Source organism: Balaenoptera acutorostrata, chromosome 12, assembly GCF_949987535.1.
Source record: "Balaenoptera acutorostrata chromosome 12, mBalAcu1.1, whole genome shotgun sequence".
NCBI classification, from domain to species: domain Eukaryota; kingdom Metazoa; phylum Chordata; class Mammalia; order Artiodactyla; family Balaenopteridae; genus Balaenoptera; species Balaenoptera acutorostrata.
This window is the reverse complement of record NC_080075.1, coordinates 51,217,840-51,237,012: the sequence shown is the minus strand read 5'-3', so window position 1 is coordinate 51,237,012 and position 19,173 is coordinate 51,217,840.

The following is a 19,173-nucleotide window of genomic DNA, read 5'->3' as shown; positions in this document are numbered from 1 at the left end:
GCTTGATATGTGCTTGTGTGGTTAGGCTTGCTTTCTTGCCTTCTGTCATTATCATGAGAAGAACATGTCTCATCAGTCTGCTCCTGACCTGAGGATGACAGAAATGCAGAGGAGATCTGGACCCCACCTGCTGCTTGGAGCCAAGCCCAGGCAAACGCAAACTAGAGCAACTGACCTCCAGGAGCCCCACAGACATATGAACAAGAATCCATGATTTTTGCTTAAGCCACTGAGTTTTGGGTGGTTTATTTCACAAGACTATTGGTAATAGATGACTGATACAGTGACCAGTGAAGACTTTATATTATTAGGGACTGATGGATTTTAAGAGGTTTGCTATGTTTCAGTCCATTTGTTTTATTATTAGAATATTCTCCAAAGTCTCACTTTTATCCAGTAGATATCTCTTCAAGTTGCTTCCTAAATGTATTTGATCTAACTTTAATAGTATTTGATAACTTTATTGCTTTCTGTTATGATCAGATCTTTCAGGCTCATTTGTACATTTTCTTCCCTGGGCCTGTAGTTAGCCATTTCTCCAAGAAGCCTGTATCCTCCTGGTACAAAATGTTACTTAAAGCCAACAATCTTGGTGTTAGAGATGTTATTGGTGCTATGTGGATCAGTTCCTAAGCTGACTTGCTGGACAGAGGTAAAGTTTTGGGTTTTGTTTTTAAGGGAAAACATGCCATGAGTTATATGGTTATTTCCAGTTAAAATGTAAGAATTTAAGATTATGAGGTTTTACTTAATGTCTTTATAAATAATCTCTTTTCTTACATATATAACATGATTTCAGAACAATACTGATATTATTACTGAAATATGATTGCTGAAAATTCCTTGAGATTTATTGTGTAGTTATTTTTGGTTTTTATGCTATATCCCTCCCTGGAAATTCATCATCAAATTACCATCTTTAACAGTCACTTATAATAACTTTTCACTATGTGATTAAGGCACCAACTGGATGCAATTCTCGGTTCATTTTTTCTTTGGTTCTTGGAAGCTGTTGTTTGACTTTAGCTTCTTCCTCTAATTATGTAAAGCATTTACATGGTTCTAAACAAATGTATAAAGTAAAGCATTTTCTGTGAAGTTTGGTTTCTGTCCCTGATTCCTTCAACGTATTTTCCCCTCTTAGGTAATTTATATTACTTTATTATTTTATTTTTAGGATTATTCTTCATTTTCAAAACTATATAATTATATATCAGTATTATATATATATATTTTTATATATATATATATATATATGTTTTCACTCCCTTCATTAAATAAATGGGCATGTATTATACACATTTTTCTTCATGATAATTTGTTGTTTACTTAATAATACATTTTGAAGAACTCTATAGAGCAGTATATAAATATATTCCCAATTTCTTTAATAGCCGTGTAGTACTCCAAAATGCAGATGAACCATAATTTACTCAGGATTCCTCAACTGATGATGTTTGGGTCATTTCCAGTCTTTTTTTTTTTTTTTTTTTTAAGACCTATTATTTCAGCCTTATTGAGGTATAATTGACATAAAATTACAAGACGTTTAAAATGTACATCGTGGTGATTTGATATATGTGTACATTGTGAAAGGATTCCTCCCATCTCGTTAATTAACACATCCATCACCTCACATATTTATCCTTTTTGTGGGGAGGCAAGAACATTTAAGTTCTACTCTTTCAGCAAATTTCATTATACAATACAGTGTTATCACTACAGTCGCCATGTTTTTCGTTAGATCCTCAGACCTTATTCATCTTATAACTGAAACTTTGTACCCTATTACCAACCTTTCCTTATTTCCCCCACCCCACGCCCTGGCAACCACTTTTCTGCTCTGTTTCTAGCCTTTGTTATTATAATAGTGCTATGATAAATGGTCTCGTGTCATGATATTTTATGCCATTTCATTTTGGGAATGTAATCCTAGAAATTATTTTGCTGGTTCAAGGATAAATGCGTAGATAATTTTGGTTCATATTGCTGAATTCCATCTGCAAACGCTGTACTGGTTTTGCATTTCACCTGATTTACCTACTACTGAATCATAGTAATAGAGTTCGGAGCTGAGAATTACACATTTGAATAAAAGAAAAGTTCATGAAAATAAATGCACTACCATTTAGGTGGTATCTGTTTAACACTATTAAGATTTGAATCTTAAAAACTGAGGCTCTTACACATTTTATAGTAAATATGATACCTATTTAATCCACAAAGTAATGACACATTTCTTTCAATGGCTTTGTCTAAAAAATAAATGTGTTATGTATGTTGTCAGTGCTATTCCTATATTACCCAGCAAAGAATCAATTACATCCTCAAGCTTCTTGAATCACAGAAAAGATTCTATTCTCAACAGGAGTTAATGTGAGTTGAAATGTATCATATACTTAAATGTAAATATTAAAATATAAACCTTCTAGAACAGAATAAAGGAGAAAAATCTATGCAATCTTGGTTTAACAAAGATTTCCCAAAAAGCAAAAAGTACTATGCAAAAAAGAAAAATTGACGAGTTGAACTTCGTTAAAATCAAAATCTTTGTTTCTTTGGAAGAGAATATTAAGAAAATAAAATTAAAAGCCACAGACTATAATAAACTGTAATATATTTGTCTACAAAGGGCTTGTATTCAGAATACGTAAGACATTTTTACAACTCAATGTTAAGAATACAATCAACCCAACTAAAACATGGGCAAAATTCTCCAATAGATATTTCACAAAAGAAGACACATAAATGGCCAAAAAGCAAATGGAAATATCCTTATCGTCATTAGTCATTGGAGAAATGAAAATTAAACCAAATGAGATACTGAAACATCTCCATTATAAAGGCTACATTACTAAGTGTTGGAGAGGATGGGGAGCAACTGAAAATCTCATACATTTCTGGTGGGAGTGTAAAATGGTACAATCACTTTGGAAAACTGGCAACTTTTTATGTTTTAAAATACACTTACATTTGACTTAGAATTGCACGTGTAAGTATTTACCCATTTTTTTTCATATTTAAATGAGGGTTTAATATCCTTAAGTATCTACCAAAAGTAGATTACAATGCATGAATATCACATAAAATGAACTTCATTTCTCAGCATCACAAACATTTGGAATACACAAAGTCCAGGGATAGATATTATAAGTAAGACAGGTATAAAAATTTTTCTTAAAAAGAAAGTTTAAAAATTGATTTCCCCCCCAAGGTCCAAATAATTGTGGCCTAGGTAACCATCAGGGCAAAGGTTTCATATGTTCAATACCCAAGTATTTACTTACCTGAGTGTTCACAAAAATATATACATATACGCATAGCAGCTTATTTATAGTAGCTATAAACTGGAAAAAAGTGTTCATAAGCGGGTGAATGGGTAAATACATTATATATTTATACAATGGAAAACTACTTAGCAATTAAAACGAATGGACTGCCGATATACACAACAATATGTCTGAATTTCATATACATTTTGCTAAGCAAAAGGAAACAGCTACAAAAGAGGAAGTACATTATGAATCCATTGCTTTGAAATTGTAGATAAGACAATCTAGACTTTAGTGGGAGGAAGGGGAGAAATACTTGTGTGGGGCTGGGATTGAAGGGACTGTGAAAATATTTTGAGGTGGAAGTGTTCTACACCTTGATTGTGATGGGTTTACATGAATGTATGCATTTTTAATACTTATTAAGCAATATTCTTAAAAAGGGCACAGTTTGTTATACATAACTTATATTTCAATAAAGGTGATTAAAAACATTTTAATAAAAATGTTCTCTTTTATTTGAGGGACCACACTTTAAACACAATTTCTGTGCCATTGAGAGACTGGGTTAAAATGAAGGCGACTTGACGGCAAAATCTTTAATTTAGGGATAGTAGGTAATCAGTTAATTTCAGATGAATAAATCAATGGATGCATGAATTAATTATTAATTTGATTACCATTGACATTATGCACTCAGAAGTTATAAAAGAAAAGTCTACTAAAAAAGATATTCCATGCAAATAGTAAAAAAAAAAAGACAAACTAGTATCAGACAACATAAACTTTAAGTCAAAATCTATTACAAAGACAAAGGAAGACATTATATATTGATAAAAGAATTAATTTATCCAGAAAATACAATAATTATAAACACATACACCTGAAACAACAGAGCCCTAAAGATATGAAACCAACATCGACAGACTTGAAGGGGAGAAATAGACATTTCAAGAATAATAATTGGAAACTTCAATAGCTCACTTTCAATAACAGAGAACATTTAGATAAAAGATCAGTAAGGAAATAGAGGACTCGCACAACAGTATAATCCAACTGTTTCTAACAGATATATATACACTACTCTACCAAAAAGCACAGAATATGCATTCTTCTCAAATGCACATAGAAAATTCTCCAGAGTAGACCATATGTTAAGCCACAAAACAAGTCTTAATAAATTTAAAAAGACTGAAATTGCACAAAGAATTTTTTCTGACAACAATAGAGCTAGAAATAAATAACAGAAGGAAAATTGAAAAAAACCCACAAATATGTAAAAATTAAACAACACACTCAAGCAACTAATGGGTCAAAGAATAAATCGCAAGGGAAATTAAAAATACTAAGAGATGAATGGAAATAAGAGCACAACATAAAACTTATGGGATAAAGCAAAGGCAGTAGTCAGAAGACAGTTTAAGGAACCTAACCTTGTACCTTAAGGACCTAGAAAAAGAAGAGCAAACTCAACCCGAAGCTAACAGAAGGAGGAAAATAATAAAGGTTCAAATGGAGATAAATAAAATACAGAATGGAAAATAATAGTAACAGTAAATCCAAAAGTTGGTTCTTTGAAAACAAAACTGACAAAGCTTTAGCTAGACTGACAAAAACAAAAGAGACAATTTGCAAATAACCAGGATCAGAAATGAAAGTGGGGACGTTACTACTGACCATACAGAAATATTTTTTAAGAAGATTATAAGAAAATACTATGAACAAATGTACACCAACAAATTAACTAATCTCAATGAAATGGACACATTCCTAGAAACATTCAAATTACCAAAACTGACTCAAGAAGAAATATGAACAAACCTGTAACAAGTAGAGGTTGAATCAGTAATAAAAAATTCTCCAAACAAAGAAAATGCCAGGACCAAATGTCTACACTGGCAAATTCTACCAAACATTTAAAGAAGAAATAACACCAATCCTTTCCAAGTTCTTACAAGAAGAAGGCGGGGGGGGGGGGCACTTTCTAACTCATTTTGTGGGATCAGCATTATCTTGATACCAAAACCAGATAAAGTTGTCACGAAAAAGATTATTACAGACTATATCCTTTATTATTATAGACACGAATGTCTTCAACAAATACTAGCAAACTAAACCATCAAACAGTGTATTAAAGAGATTATACACAAGGACCAAGTGAGATTTATCCCGGGAATTCAAGGGTGGTTTAACATAAGAAAATCAATCTAATACACTATCTTAATAGAACAAAAGGGAAACACACACACTTACACACACACGATATCTCAACTGACACGGGAAAACATTTGACAGAACCAACAGCATTTTATGACAAAAATATCACAAAAACTAAGAATAGAAGGAAACTTCCTCAATATGATGAAGGGCATTTATGACAAACACAGAGATAATATCATACTCAATAGTGAAAAACTGAAACCTTTCCTCCTAATATTATGAAGAAGACAAGAATGCCAGCTTTTACCATTGCTATTAAACATTGTACTTGATGTTCTAGCCAGAGCAATTAGGCACCAAAATCAATCAATCAATCATTCAATAAAAGGCATCCAGATTGAAAGAGAAGTAAAACTATTTCTCTTTGTAGATGACATGATCTTATAGGTAGAAATTCCTTCCAAATCCGAAAACACTAATAGAGTAAAAAACGAATTCAGCAAATCTTCAGGGTGTAAGATCAATACCCCAAAATCAGTTGTGTTTCTATACACCAGCAGTAAACAATAAAAAAGGAAATAATAAACAATTCCATTTATAATAGTGTCCAAAAGAATAAAGTAACTAGAAATAACTATAACCAAGGAGATGAAGACTTGTACAGCAAAAACTACAAAACACTGCTGAAAGAAAGAAGACTTAAAAAAACTGAAAGACATCCCAAGTTCATGGGTTGGAAGACTCCATATTGCTAAGATGTCAATACTACCCAATGTGATCTTCAGATTCAATGCAATCTCTATCAAAATCCCAAGACCTTTTTTGCATAAAGTGAAAAGGTGGTCCTCAAATTCATAGGGAATTGCAAGGGGCCCCAAATAGTCAAAACAATCTTGAAAAAAGAACAAGGTTAAAGTAATCATATGTCCTAGTTTCAAAACTCACTACCTGGCTATAGCAATATAAATATTGTGGTAATGGCATAGGATAGACATATAGAACAATGGCATAGGCTTGAGAGTCTAGCAATAAACCCATACATCTGTGGCCAGTTGATATTTGACAAGGGTGCTTAGACAATTCAATGGGGGAAATAACAGTCTTTTCGCAAATGGTGCTGGGACAAGTGGATATTCACATGCAAAATACTGATGTTAGACCTCCTACCTCAGAACATATATCAAAAATTAACTCAGAATGGGTCAATGACATAAATATAAGGGTTAAAATCACAAAGTTTTTAGAAGAAAACAGATAAACCTTCATGACCTCGGATTTTGTGATAGATTCTTAGCTATGACAACAAAAGCAGAAGCAACAAAAGACAAAATAAGTTAACTGAACGTCATCAAACTTTAAAACTTGTTCATCAAAGGATATTATCAAGAAAGTGAAGACAATCTAGAGAACTGGAGAAAATATTGTCAAATTATATATCTAATAAGGACCAAAATATATAAAGAACTCTTATAGATCATCAAGAAAAACAGAAACAACTCAATTTAAAAATTGGCAAATTCTTGAAGAGATATTTCTCTAAAGAAGATATACAAATGGCCAACAAACACACGAAAGTGTGCTCAACATTATTAGCTGTTAAGGAAATGCAAATCAAATCCACAATGAAGTACCACTCCACACTCAGTAGGATGGATACAATAATACTTAATTAAAAGAAAAGGAAATTTAAAAGTGCTGTTCAGGATGTGTGGCAATTGAAATTGTCATATACTGGTAGTGAGAATGCAAATTGATGCAGCCACTGGAAAATTGTTTGGCGATTCCTCATAAAAGTTCAACACAGAATTACCATACGACCCCACAATTCCACTCCTACTTACATACCCAATATAATTGAAAACAGCTACTCAAGAAAGCACATGTACTCTCGTGTTCATAGCAGCAGTATTCACAATAGCCAAAAGTGTGGAAACAGTATAAATATCAATCAAAGGATGAATGAATAAACAAATTTTGGTGTATATAGATATATATAGAATATAAACATACTTCAGAGATACTGCAGGTTCAGTTCTAGGCTACCATAATAGAACAAATATGGCAATAAAGCAGGTCACATGAATTTTTTGGTTTCCCAGTGCACACACAAGTCATATTTTCACTGTGTACTGTAAGTCTATTAAGTGTGCAATAGCATTAGGTCTAAAAACACAATGCACGTACCTGAAAAAAATACTTTATTGATAAAAAATGCTAACCATCATCTGAGACTTCAGTGAGTTGTAATCTTTTTGCTGGCGAGGGATCTTGCTGCGATATTGATGGCTGCTCACTGGTCAGGGTGGTGGTGGCTGAAGGTTGGTATAGTTCGGGCAATTGTTTAAAATAAGAGAACAGTGAAGTTTGCTGCATCAGACTCTTCCTTTCAAGAACAATTTCTCTGTAGAATGTATCGCTGTTTGACAGAGTTTTACCCACAGAACTTCTTTCAAAATTGGAGTCAGTTCTCTAAAACGCTGCCACTGCTTTATCAACTAAGTTTATGTAATATTCTAAGTCGTTTGTTGTCATTTTAACAATCTTCAAAGCATCTTCATCAGGAGAAAATTCCATCTCAAGAAACCACTTTCTTTGCTCCTTCATAGGAAGCAATCCTCATCCGTTCAAGTTTTATCATGAGATTGCAACAATTCAGTCACATCTTCAGGCTCCACTTCTAATTTAGTTCTCTTGCTATTTCCACCACATGTGTAGTTATTTCCTCCACTGAAGTCCTGAACCCCTCAAAGTCATCCATGAAGGTTGGAATCAACTTCTTCCCAACTCGGGTTAATGTTGCTATTTTGACGTCTTCCCCTGAATCAAGAGTGTTCTTAATGGCATCTAGAATGGTGAATCCTTTACAGAAGACTTTCAATTGACTTTGCCCAGATCCATCAGAGAAATCACTATCTATGAAAGCAATAGCCTTATGAAATGTATTTCTTTAATAATAAGACTTAAAAGTCAAAATTACTCCTTGACCCGTGGGCTACAGAATGGATGTTGTGTTAGCAGGCATGAAAACAACATGAATCTTGTATATCTCCATCAGAGCTCTTGAGGGAGCAGGTGCATTGTCAGTGAGCAGTAATATTTTGAAGCTAATCTTTTTTACTTTCTGAGCAGTAGTTCTCAACAGTGGGCTTAAAATATTTAGTAACCCATGTTGTAAACACATGTGCTGTCATCCAGCCTTTCTTGTTCCACTGATAGAGCATAGGCAGAGTAGATTTAGCAGAATTCTTAGGGGCCGTAGAATTTTCGGAATGGTAAATGAGCATTGACTTCAACTTAGAATTACCAGCTGCATTAGTTCGTATCAGGATAGTCAACCTGTCCTTTGAAGCTTTGAAGCCAGGCATTAACTTCTCATCTCTAGCTTTGAGAGTCCTAGATGTCATCTTCTTCCAATATAAGGCTGTTTCATTTACATTGAAAATCTGTTGTTTAATCTAGCCACTTTCATTAATTATCTTACTTAGTTCTTCTAGATAACTTGCTGTAGCTTCTACATCAGCACTTGCTGCTTCTTGCACTTTTAGGTTATGAAAATAGCTTCTTTCCTTAAACCTCTGCTAGCTTTATACTCTTCCTCCACTGCTTCCTCACCTCTCTCAGCCTTCATAAAATTGAAGAGAGTTAAGGCCTTACTCTGGATTAGACTTTGTTTAAGGGAATGTTGTGGTTGGTTTGGTCTTCAATCCAGACAACCAAAACTTTTGTCATCTCAGCAATAAGGCTGTTTCCCATTTTTATCATTTGTGTGCTCACTAGACTAGCATTTTTAATTTCTTTCAAGAACCTTTCCTATGCATTCACAACTTGGCTAACTGTTTGGCACAAGAGGACTTTTTGGCCTATCTCATCTTTTGACATACCTTCCTCACTAAGCTTAATCATTTCTAGCTTTTGACTTAAAGTGAGAGGCGTGTGACATATTCTTTTACTTGAACACTTAGAGGCCATTGTAGGGTTATTAACTTAGAGACATAATGCAGACTGCTGGATGCCAAGGGCTAGAGGATGGGAAGAATGAGGATAAATTGTTTATTGGGTAAAGGGCTTTACTTTGGAGTGATGATAATGTTTTGAAACTAGATAGATTTTACAACTTTGTAAATATACTAAATACCACTGAATTGTTTACTTTAAAATGCTTAATTTTGTTATGTGAATTTCACCTCAACACATTATTAAAAATATATACTTATCCATGCATGCAATACTTTCCAATTTATTCTCATATGCTTCTGAAAATATGTGGATGATTTGATGCTTATAAATTTTTTAGTGGATGAATAAAAAAGTATTCAGCTTCTGTGGCCACCTATTTTTCTCCTTATTATTTATTGGGCACCTATTTTTTCCCTGAAGTTATGGATGGTCATAACATAGAGAATATGTAGAGAAGAATTTACAATTTAGTGGAAAATAATTTATACATATGTGTATACCTCTGTTTCTATGCCTTTGTCTATAACTGTTTAGAATTTGCTCTTAATCTTTATCCATAACAATGCTGCTCTTTTAAAAATCAGCTTGTATATTTCCTTGTGAAAACCCAGAATAAAAGATCTTAGAGATTTTGATGGTTTGATGTAGGCAGATTTGGATACTTCTTGCCCTCTGCTGCTCTTAATTGCCAATGGGTCTTTGATACTCTGAAATATTCTCAGAATCCTAGAACCTTCTTGAACCCTTAAATCTCACTCAGCCACATTCAAAAATAAACGCCCATTTGTACCAACTTCTTTAATCATGATTCTCTTTCAGTGTGGGAATAAAAGGGTAATCTTATTTTTGCTTTCCATATTTCAGTTGCTTTCCATATTTCAGTCACTTTTGAGTGAATTTGCTTGAGATTGCATGCTAAATTTTTAGTTATTTTTTGCATAGTTTTACTTTAAGATGCATGCTAAATTTTCATAATGTCATGCATGTTAAATTTAATCTATTACTATTTTAGTAATATTATATCATACTATTGAAAAGCAAACAGTCTTTTAGAGGAAAATCTAAGAGTATGTGAACAAGAAAACAATTTTCTCATTCCCAAAGGAGGAAGTGGAAGAAACACTATAACTCTCAAAACAAAACAAAACCAACCAAAGAACAACAAAAGCAACAGAAAGAAAGGCATAGCAAAATATCCAGTTTGTTTTAGTTCATTCTGAAGTAGTATGGGTTTCATGTTTGGTAAAGATGAAAGAATCTCACGTAACAGACAATATGACCTCAATCTAGTAACTCAGTAAGGATCATTACCTCCACTAACACTAAGCTTCTTCCTTGATGATTCACTTCATCACTACACCTACTTTTAATTTCTAGGAAAGTGGCTATATTAAATGTTTTATTTGATAAACATGATTCAATGAAAATAATAATAAAATTACCTAACAGGGAAGAATAGTTGACAAAATATTTTAATAAACATTTACTGTGTCTTTTTATGCACCAGACCTATTCTAAAAACACAACTTCCATCATCTCTTTTAGTCCTTGCAATAGTATTATGAAGTAGACATTATCACCACGTGATTGGCAGGTCTTGAGCAGAGTAAATGTTGGTTGAATGTATTTTGAATGAATTATCTCCACTTTATGGATGAGAATGCTGAAACTTAGAGTGGCTAAGTCACGTGCCCAGGATCCACTCACTGTCAATGATAGAGCCAGGTCTCAGACTCATATCAATCTGCTGACAAAATTACATTCTTAGCTCTAAAGCCTAAGATTCTTTGAGTGTCTGACAAGTCAAGCAGGCATTCTTCATCCTCCTATTGAACAGATCTCTATAATCAATGATATGAGAACAATTTGTCCTTTTAAAAGAGCTGGTTGATCTCCAACCTTTACTCTAAATTGCCAGCCTTGCAAATAGTGTCGAACATCATTTAGCCACAAACATCCTATATTGGGGGGCACTGTGCGTATTTTATGAATTTGCCCTTACTCTTCCTTCAGCTCTTAAATAGGTAGAGAAGGTGAATTTACAAAGCATTGCCAACTGAATGCCAAAATTGAGAAATGATTAAGAATGCCTGTGTGATTCCCAGATAGAGGAGAAGTTCATCCTCCTGAAGTGGCTGGAGCTACAACAAATTCTTATAGTTCTGAAAAAGTGAGGTTTAGGGAGGGGAGACATGTAGAGCTATGCCATGCCTCACACTTTCCTTCATGTGTTTGGTTTCTGAGCCTGATTGCCTGTTTCAAGTTATGAAACTCAAAGTATAATTGTAGTAAAATTGTGACTATGCACTGTCTTGAAATTCCACTGAGTGACCCTAGACTTGAAGCAGTCTGGACATATATGATAAAAGTTAGAGATGTAGGGGTGGTTCCAGAGCTAGTACCAGACTCTCCAAGGAAACTCTTTCTCAAAGAAGAGAACATCAACCTTATGATATCTATAGGAAGATCTAGAGATGTAGCTTTCTAATTTGTATATTTATATGTGTGTAACATACATATAATATTTTATAAATGGATATATTTTAATAAAATATAATATTAATGTATATGTCTGAGTTCATAAACATACAAATATGTAATATTTTATAAACCTTTTTTAGAGAGAGTACTGATATAAGTGCCAGGTGCTTTCATGCCCATGGTCTCATTATAATTCATATCAACACCCTAGTGTGGACTTATTTAAAACGAACAATCTTTACTTCACCTCATAATCCCCAAAGCACTACTATTTTTTTAACAATTGCCAAGGTTCTTTTCATATCTGATTAACTTTCCTTATAAAACTTGAACCTCAGAAAAAAATCCATGGAAAAATTGATAACATTTTCTGTCAATGAAGTAAGGATATTATCTATGTATGAACAGTAGGAAGAAGAGAAAGTGGGACAACAGCACTTTTTCTCAATGTGTCTTTTTATCTTATGATCAACAAATAATAATAAAAATACTAAGAACTTATTACTGTGGCAATATTATAACAAAAAGATCTAGCTATTTACTCTGTCTTGAATTTTTGTTCATATCAGAGCTGCACTGCTTTCTAATATTAGGAAGTAAGTTGGGTATATTATTACCATTTCATCATTGAGTTAGTCAAAGTACAAATACCAATATGGCCCAAATTAAGGAAGCAAGTCAGCACCCAAAAATGGTGAGGACACTGAATTTTTAACTCTAAACAAGGATTCCCTACTTCAGCTTAGATTCTCTTCATTCAGTAAGTAGAAGGAAACTGGCTGTCTCCCTAATAGCCTGTGAAAGGCGAGCTGGTATCATTATAATAGACAAGTCTCTCACATTTTAAATTGGTAAAATTTAACAGTTCCACTTGTATCCACTTCAAACTTTAAAGGAAATATCATTTCACAATGAAATATTTTGCCTTTATTTCTCACATTCGTTTGGATTTAAAAGTGTGTCCTAAGTTTGGTAAGAATCTCAAGATTTCAGGCACAAAACTAAATCATGTGTGTAGGAAAGAAGCTAAAAGTCTCAGATTCTTATCTCTCAAACCTGGTTCTTTTTCAAAAATATGAACTGTTGCACTGTTGGTGGGAATGTAAATTGATACAGCCACTATGGAGAACAGTATGGAGGTTCCTTAAGAAACTAAAAATAGAACTACCATATGACTCAGCAATCCCAATACTGGGCATATACCCTGAGAAAACCATAATTCAAAAAGAGTCATGTACCACAATGTTCATTGCAGCTCTATTTCCAATAGCCAGGACATGGAAGCAACCTAAGTGTCCATCGACAGATGAATGGATAAAGAAGATGTGGCACATATATACAATGGAATATTACTCAGCCATAAAAAGAAACGAAATTGAATTATTTGTAGTGAGGTGGATGGACCTAGAGACCTGTCATACATAGTGAAGTAAGTCAGAAAGAGAAAAACAAATACTGTATGCTAACACATATATATGGAATCAAAAAAAAAAAAAAAAGATTCTGAAGAACCTAGGGGCAGGATAGTTCTAAAGACACAGACGTAGAGAATGCACTTGAGGACCCGGGGAGGGGGAAGGGTAATCTGGGACGAAGTGAGAGAGTGGCATGGACATATATACACTACCAAATGTAAAATAGATAGCTAGTGGGAAGCAGCCACCTTGCACAGGGACATCAGCTCGGTGCTTTGTGACCACCTAGAGGGGTGGGATAGGAAGGGTGGGAGGGAGACGCAAGAGGGAGGAGATATGAGGATACATGTATATGTATAGCTGATTCACTTTGTTATAAAGCAGAATCTAACACACCATTGTAAAGCGATTATACTCCAATAAAGATGTTAAAAAATAATAAATTAAAATAAAATAAAATAGTATACCCAGGTGATAAAGAGGAAGGTCCAGACCACATTTTGAAAGTTGTTGTCTTAAGGCTCCCTCCAAGCCGAAATCTCTCCTTTTTTCTATGACTGCTAGGAATGTAACACACTGGGCGTGCATTGGTAGGCCATGTTCTCCTGGGTGTTATTGCTCCATTTATAGAAACTGTTAAGATTTTTCCAGTACGTTGATGGCAGAGGGAAGATGAAAATCGAGGAGTTTTGCATAGTCATTCCAAGTTCCACATCTTTTAAATAAAACTAATAATTATACACAATTCATAAGAACTCATTGCCCTGCAAGATTTTAAGTTTAATATCCAAATAAAAAGAGGCTTTTTTATGGCAAGTTTATTTAATAACTACAATGAGCTTTTCTCTGAAGGGACACCCACAGAAAAAATTTTTTACTGACTTTTCCACATATTTTACCAGCATTAAGTGGAAAAATTGCTCACACATAAGGAGGCATGCATAAATATTGTATAAAATTCTTATTTAAAATTAAGAAACTCTCTTCAGCAGCAGTGCTCAAAGAAAAATATCACCCCTATTTCTAGTCAAAAAAAAAAAAAATCTTAGAATCATTTCAAGCACAAAAACATGTCTAGATCTTAAGAAAAAAATCTGACAGTAGCCATAAGGAAGGAAGTTAAACATATTTTTTTCCCCAAAATATAGCTACCCAATTATAGCAGCTGAAAGACAGAATGGCATTTCCACTACTTCTTCAACGACTGTCATTCTACGTCATACAGAAGCTTCTTACTTGAATGAGGTACAATTCCCTGTAGCTTGAGATGAGTGGTATGCCTAAAATATCTCTCTACTGGATCTACCTAGTAGAACAAATTGTGGGCTTTCCTGCTTGGCACAATGGTTCTAGAGAAACTCCTGTGTATAATCTTTTTCTCAGGGCACTTTCTTTACCTGTAGTTCATCAACTTATCCCATTACCTTTCATGTATATTTGAATGAACAACGTTAAAAGTTGGGATTTTAAGAGACAGATAATAATTCAGAAAATATAATTATTTTAGTGATAAACAACCTATAGAAACAGGAATTTATCCATCAAGAAAACTAGATTTTAGTTATATGCATGCTTGTATATATAGATATCTATATATTATGTATGCCATATAATACTCTTAGTATCATACTACTATTTTAATTTTTTTTTAATTGAGGCATAACAAACCTATAGTAAAGTACACACAGTGATCTAATCTTAACTGTTCTGTTCAATAATTTTTACCCATATTTTAGTACACATAATTTTTACTTGTATGACCAACTAAAAATTTTTTTATAACATTTTATGACTTTTATCATTATATACTAGTTTGTTCTTGAACTTCATATAAATAGAATTACACAGTATATACTTATCTGTGTCTGGCTTATTTCACTCAGCAAAATATTGTTAGGATTCAATTATATTGTTTAGTGTACCAGTAGTTCATTTTTTATTGTTGCATTGTATTTCATTTTATGAATTTATCACAATTTATTCAGTCCCCTACTGAAGAATATTTGGGTTGCTTCCACTTTGGGGTTGTTATCAATATAAGTGCTAAGATTATTCTTGTATAGATATTTTTGTGGAAATATGCACTTATTTCTTTTGGATCTATAATTTGGAATAATGGAAATTCTTGGCCATTGGGTTTAGTTTCAAGCATTGTTTCTAAGTGGTCCATGTCCCCAAGAGATGGACACTAAAATGGGACTAAATGTACAATGATTTTATTAGGGAAAGCACCTGTGAGAGAAAATGGAGAGAGAGCCAGGAAAGGCTGGGGGAGCTGTCAAGGGGCAATGCAAGTTTGGACCCCTTATGAAGAATGAGGAAAGGGAAAGTTGGGTGGAAGCATCTTACACTACCATGTAGTCTAAGGGAATTTTGGCAAGGCTGTCAGGAAGGCTACTTGTAGTTGGAGATTTATAAGGTGCATTCTCATGGCTCCCACAGACTCCAATACAGAAATGTGTGACAGTTCTAGATGTCTTATAACTTCACCAACATTTGGTATTATCAGTCTTTTAAAATTTTAGTCATATGGGTGAGTACATAGTAGAATCTCACTGTGGTTTTAATTTCTGTTTTCCTGATGAAACACAGGTTAAATTGACTACTTTTTCAGATGCTTATTGGCCACTTTGCTATCCTCTTTTGTGAAATCCCTGATCAAATGTTTTGTCCACTTTTGGGATTATATTGTATGCTTTCTTTCCTCTTGATTCGTAGAAGTTCTTCATATGTTCTGGATATGAATCCTTTGTTGGCTATACGTATTTTCAGTACCTTATCCCATCTATCAATGTCCCTATTTTTGATGACCAGGGGTTCTAAATTTTAAGTCCTGTCTATCAATGTTTTCCTTTAAACAGAACTTGTGTTCTGTTTAAGAAATTTTTGTCTATACTAAAGGGATGATGATTTTCTTTAATACTGCCTTCTAGAAGCTATGTAGTTTCACCTTTTATATTTAGATATATAACCCATCTCAAATTAGCTTTGGTCATCATGTGAGGTAGAGGACCAAGATTTACTTTTTTCCGATGTGCCTAAACACTACTCCATGTCAACTTTCAGGTGGCTTGAATATAAAATTTATGATAACTCACATAATATGTTATTATAAATTACCTAGAAATGGTTAATATAGTTATTTTATAAGATATTGATAAGATATAAGATTATATGTTATATGATAGTTTATAAGGAATTAAATTATACAGATGTAAAGAAGATGTCTAACTTCTCTGAATTTTAAAAAGTTTTGAAAGTATTTATGAATCATTATTAAAAATATAAAGTGTTTTATAAAATTAACAAGTTAAAACTAATAAGGCAAAGTTCATAAATGTAAAATGGCATATGATGTTGCACCATTTGAGAATGGGGACAAGTTATAGCAACCAAAAAGTTTCAAGTATTTCCAAAGAACTAGTATTGAGTGCCCAAGATCTGCAACACACATGGAAACACAGAGAGGGATTAATCATACATCCTTATCCCAAGGAAATTAAGAATCTGTGAAATTGTATTTTACGTCATCAGTATGCTGCATGCCTAAATTAGTTTGGGAACATAAATGGGAACTAGAAAGTAAATCTTTCAAGCCAAAGTAAAAACCTTTATGTCCATGGGAATAAACTAGCCATACAGCAAGAAAAATCAGTTCTGCCTTAAAGAGGGTATATCATATCATTTGAGAAGGAAGAAGTTGTTAGAGTTCATGGTGAAATGTTAGAGTGAAGAAATAGGCCTTTTTTTTTCCCTGTAGTTTAGTCTTTTAATAATGCTTATTATATTCTAAACATAAAATTAATATATGCTTCTTGTATATAATCATGTAAATATAAGTATAAAGAAGAAAATAATAAACATTTGTATGTAAATTCATCACTTACTGTTACTATTATGTTGTATTTTCTTCCCACAACTATATTTATATTTATACATGCATACATACACACACATACACACACATATATTTTAAACAAAATTGATGTATATTATATATATAGTTGGAAGTTGGCTTTTTTCACTTACTATTATTTTATGAGCGTTATAAACCTCAAAAATGAACTTTTAAAATAGGCATATGATAGAACATTATGTAGCTTCAAGCTAATCTTTATAATGTTTCTAATCTTTCACTGTTTCTATTGAAGTCCTATAAATTCTCAGAATTTTAGACTCCTACACATTCCAAACAGTAAAAAATGCCTTCTAAATATAAATGATTTACAGACTATTCACATTTCCTTATTAGTACAATATTCAAACCTAAATGAAAATAAAGAAGTCTTATGTCATGGGCCTGCACAGAATTTAATAACCTGTGAAACCACATGAGAACTTATTATAATTCAGAAATGTACATTTTTCTGGTACAGTGATTCCCAGCATGGTATCTCTGGTCTCCTAGGGGTCCCTGAAATAGTAATAATAGCCTTTGAGCTATTTTCAGTATTTCAAAAGCTGAATATAAATCATATATTTATCTACAACAAAGCAAAATGCCAAAATGGCAGAAATTGTACAACTCAGTATGGTAACACTGGCTATCATATTCTAATCCAAAAATCTGATTGGCTGATACATCGTTTTGATTAACTTAAAAAGGAAAATAAGTTAATTTTTACTTCATAAATTTACTGTTTTGTACAAAAAAGCTTTTAAAATATGGCATATGGGCAGAAATTTGTTTTTTTTAATAAAAATGTGTTATTGGTGGTGAAAATCGTCATAAGTATAATTTCAAACCATATCTCCCCCATATATCATTGAATTTAACAACTATTAATTATCACATACATCTTGATATCACAGATATCCACGTGTGAGGAAAAAAGGGTGATAACAATTGTCAGATATTTTCAATTATGAGTCACATCTTGAGTTCAGACATGACAAGATGTGTGGCCTAGAAATCAAGTTTAACAGTATCAGTACTTACCATGTTGTTAGAACAATAACTTTATTAAAACTATACCATGTGGGGATTGGTTTAAGATGGCGGAGTAGAAGGACGTGGGCTTACTCCCTCTTGCAAGAGCACCAGGATCACAACTAACTCTTGAACAATCATTGACAGGAAGACCCTGGAACTCACCAAAAAACATACCCCACGTCCAAAGACAAAGGAGAAGCCACAATGAGACGGTAGGAGGGGCACAATCACAATAAAATCAAATCCCATAACTGCTGGGTGGGTGACTCACAAACTGGAGAACAATTATACCACAAAAGTCCACCCACTGGAGTGAAGGTTCTGAGCCCCACGTCAAGCTTCCCAACCTGGGGGTCCAGCAATGGGAGAAGGAATTCCCAGAGAATCAGAATTTGAAGGCTAGCGGGATTTGATTGCAGGACTTCAACAGGACTGGGGAAAACAGAGACTCCACTTTTGGAGGGCACACTGCAAGTAGTGTGTGCATCGGGACCCAAGGAAAGGAGCAGTGACCCCATAGGAGACTGAACCAGACCCACCTGCTAGTATTGGAGGGTCTCCTGCAGAGGTGGGGAATGGCTGTGGCTCACTGTGGGGATAAGGACACTGGCAGAAGAAGTTCTGGGAAGTACTCCTTGGCATGAGCCCTCCTGGAGTCCGCCATTAGCCCCATCAAAGAGCTGAGTAGGCTCCAGTGCTGAGTTGCCTCAGGCCAAACAACCAATAGGGAGGGAACCCAGCCCCACCCATCAGCAGTCAAGAGGATTAAAGTTTTACTGAGCTCTGCCAACCAGAGCAACAGTAAGCTTTACCCACCACCATTCCCTCCCAACAGGAAGCTTGCACAAGCCTCTTAGATAGCCTCAACCACCAGAGGGCAGACAGCAGAAGCAAGAAGAACTACAATTCTGCAGCCTGTGGAATGAAAACCACATTCACAGAGAGACAGACAAAA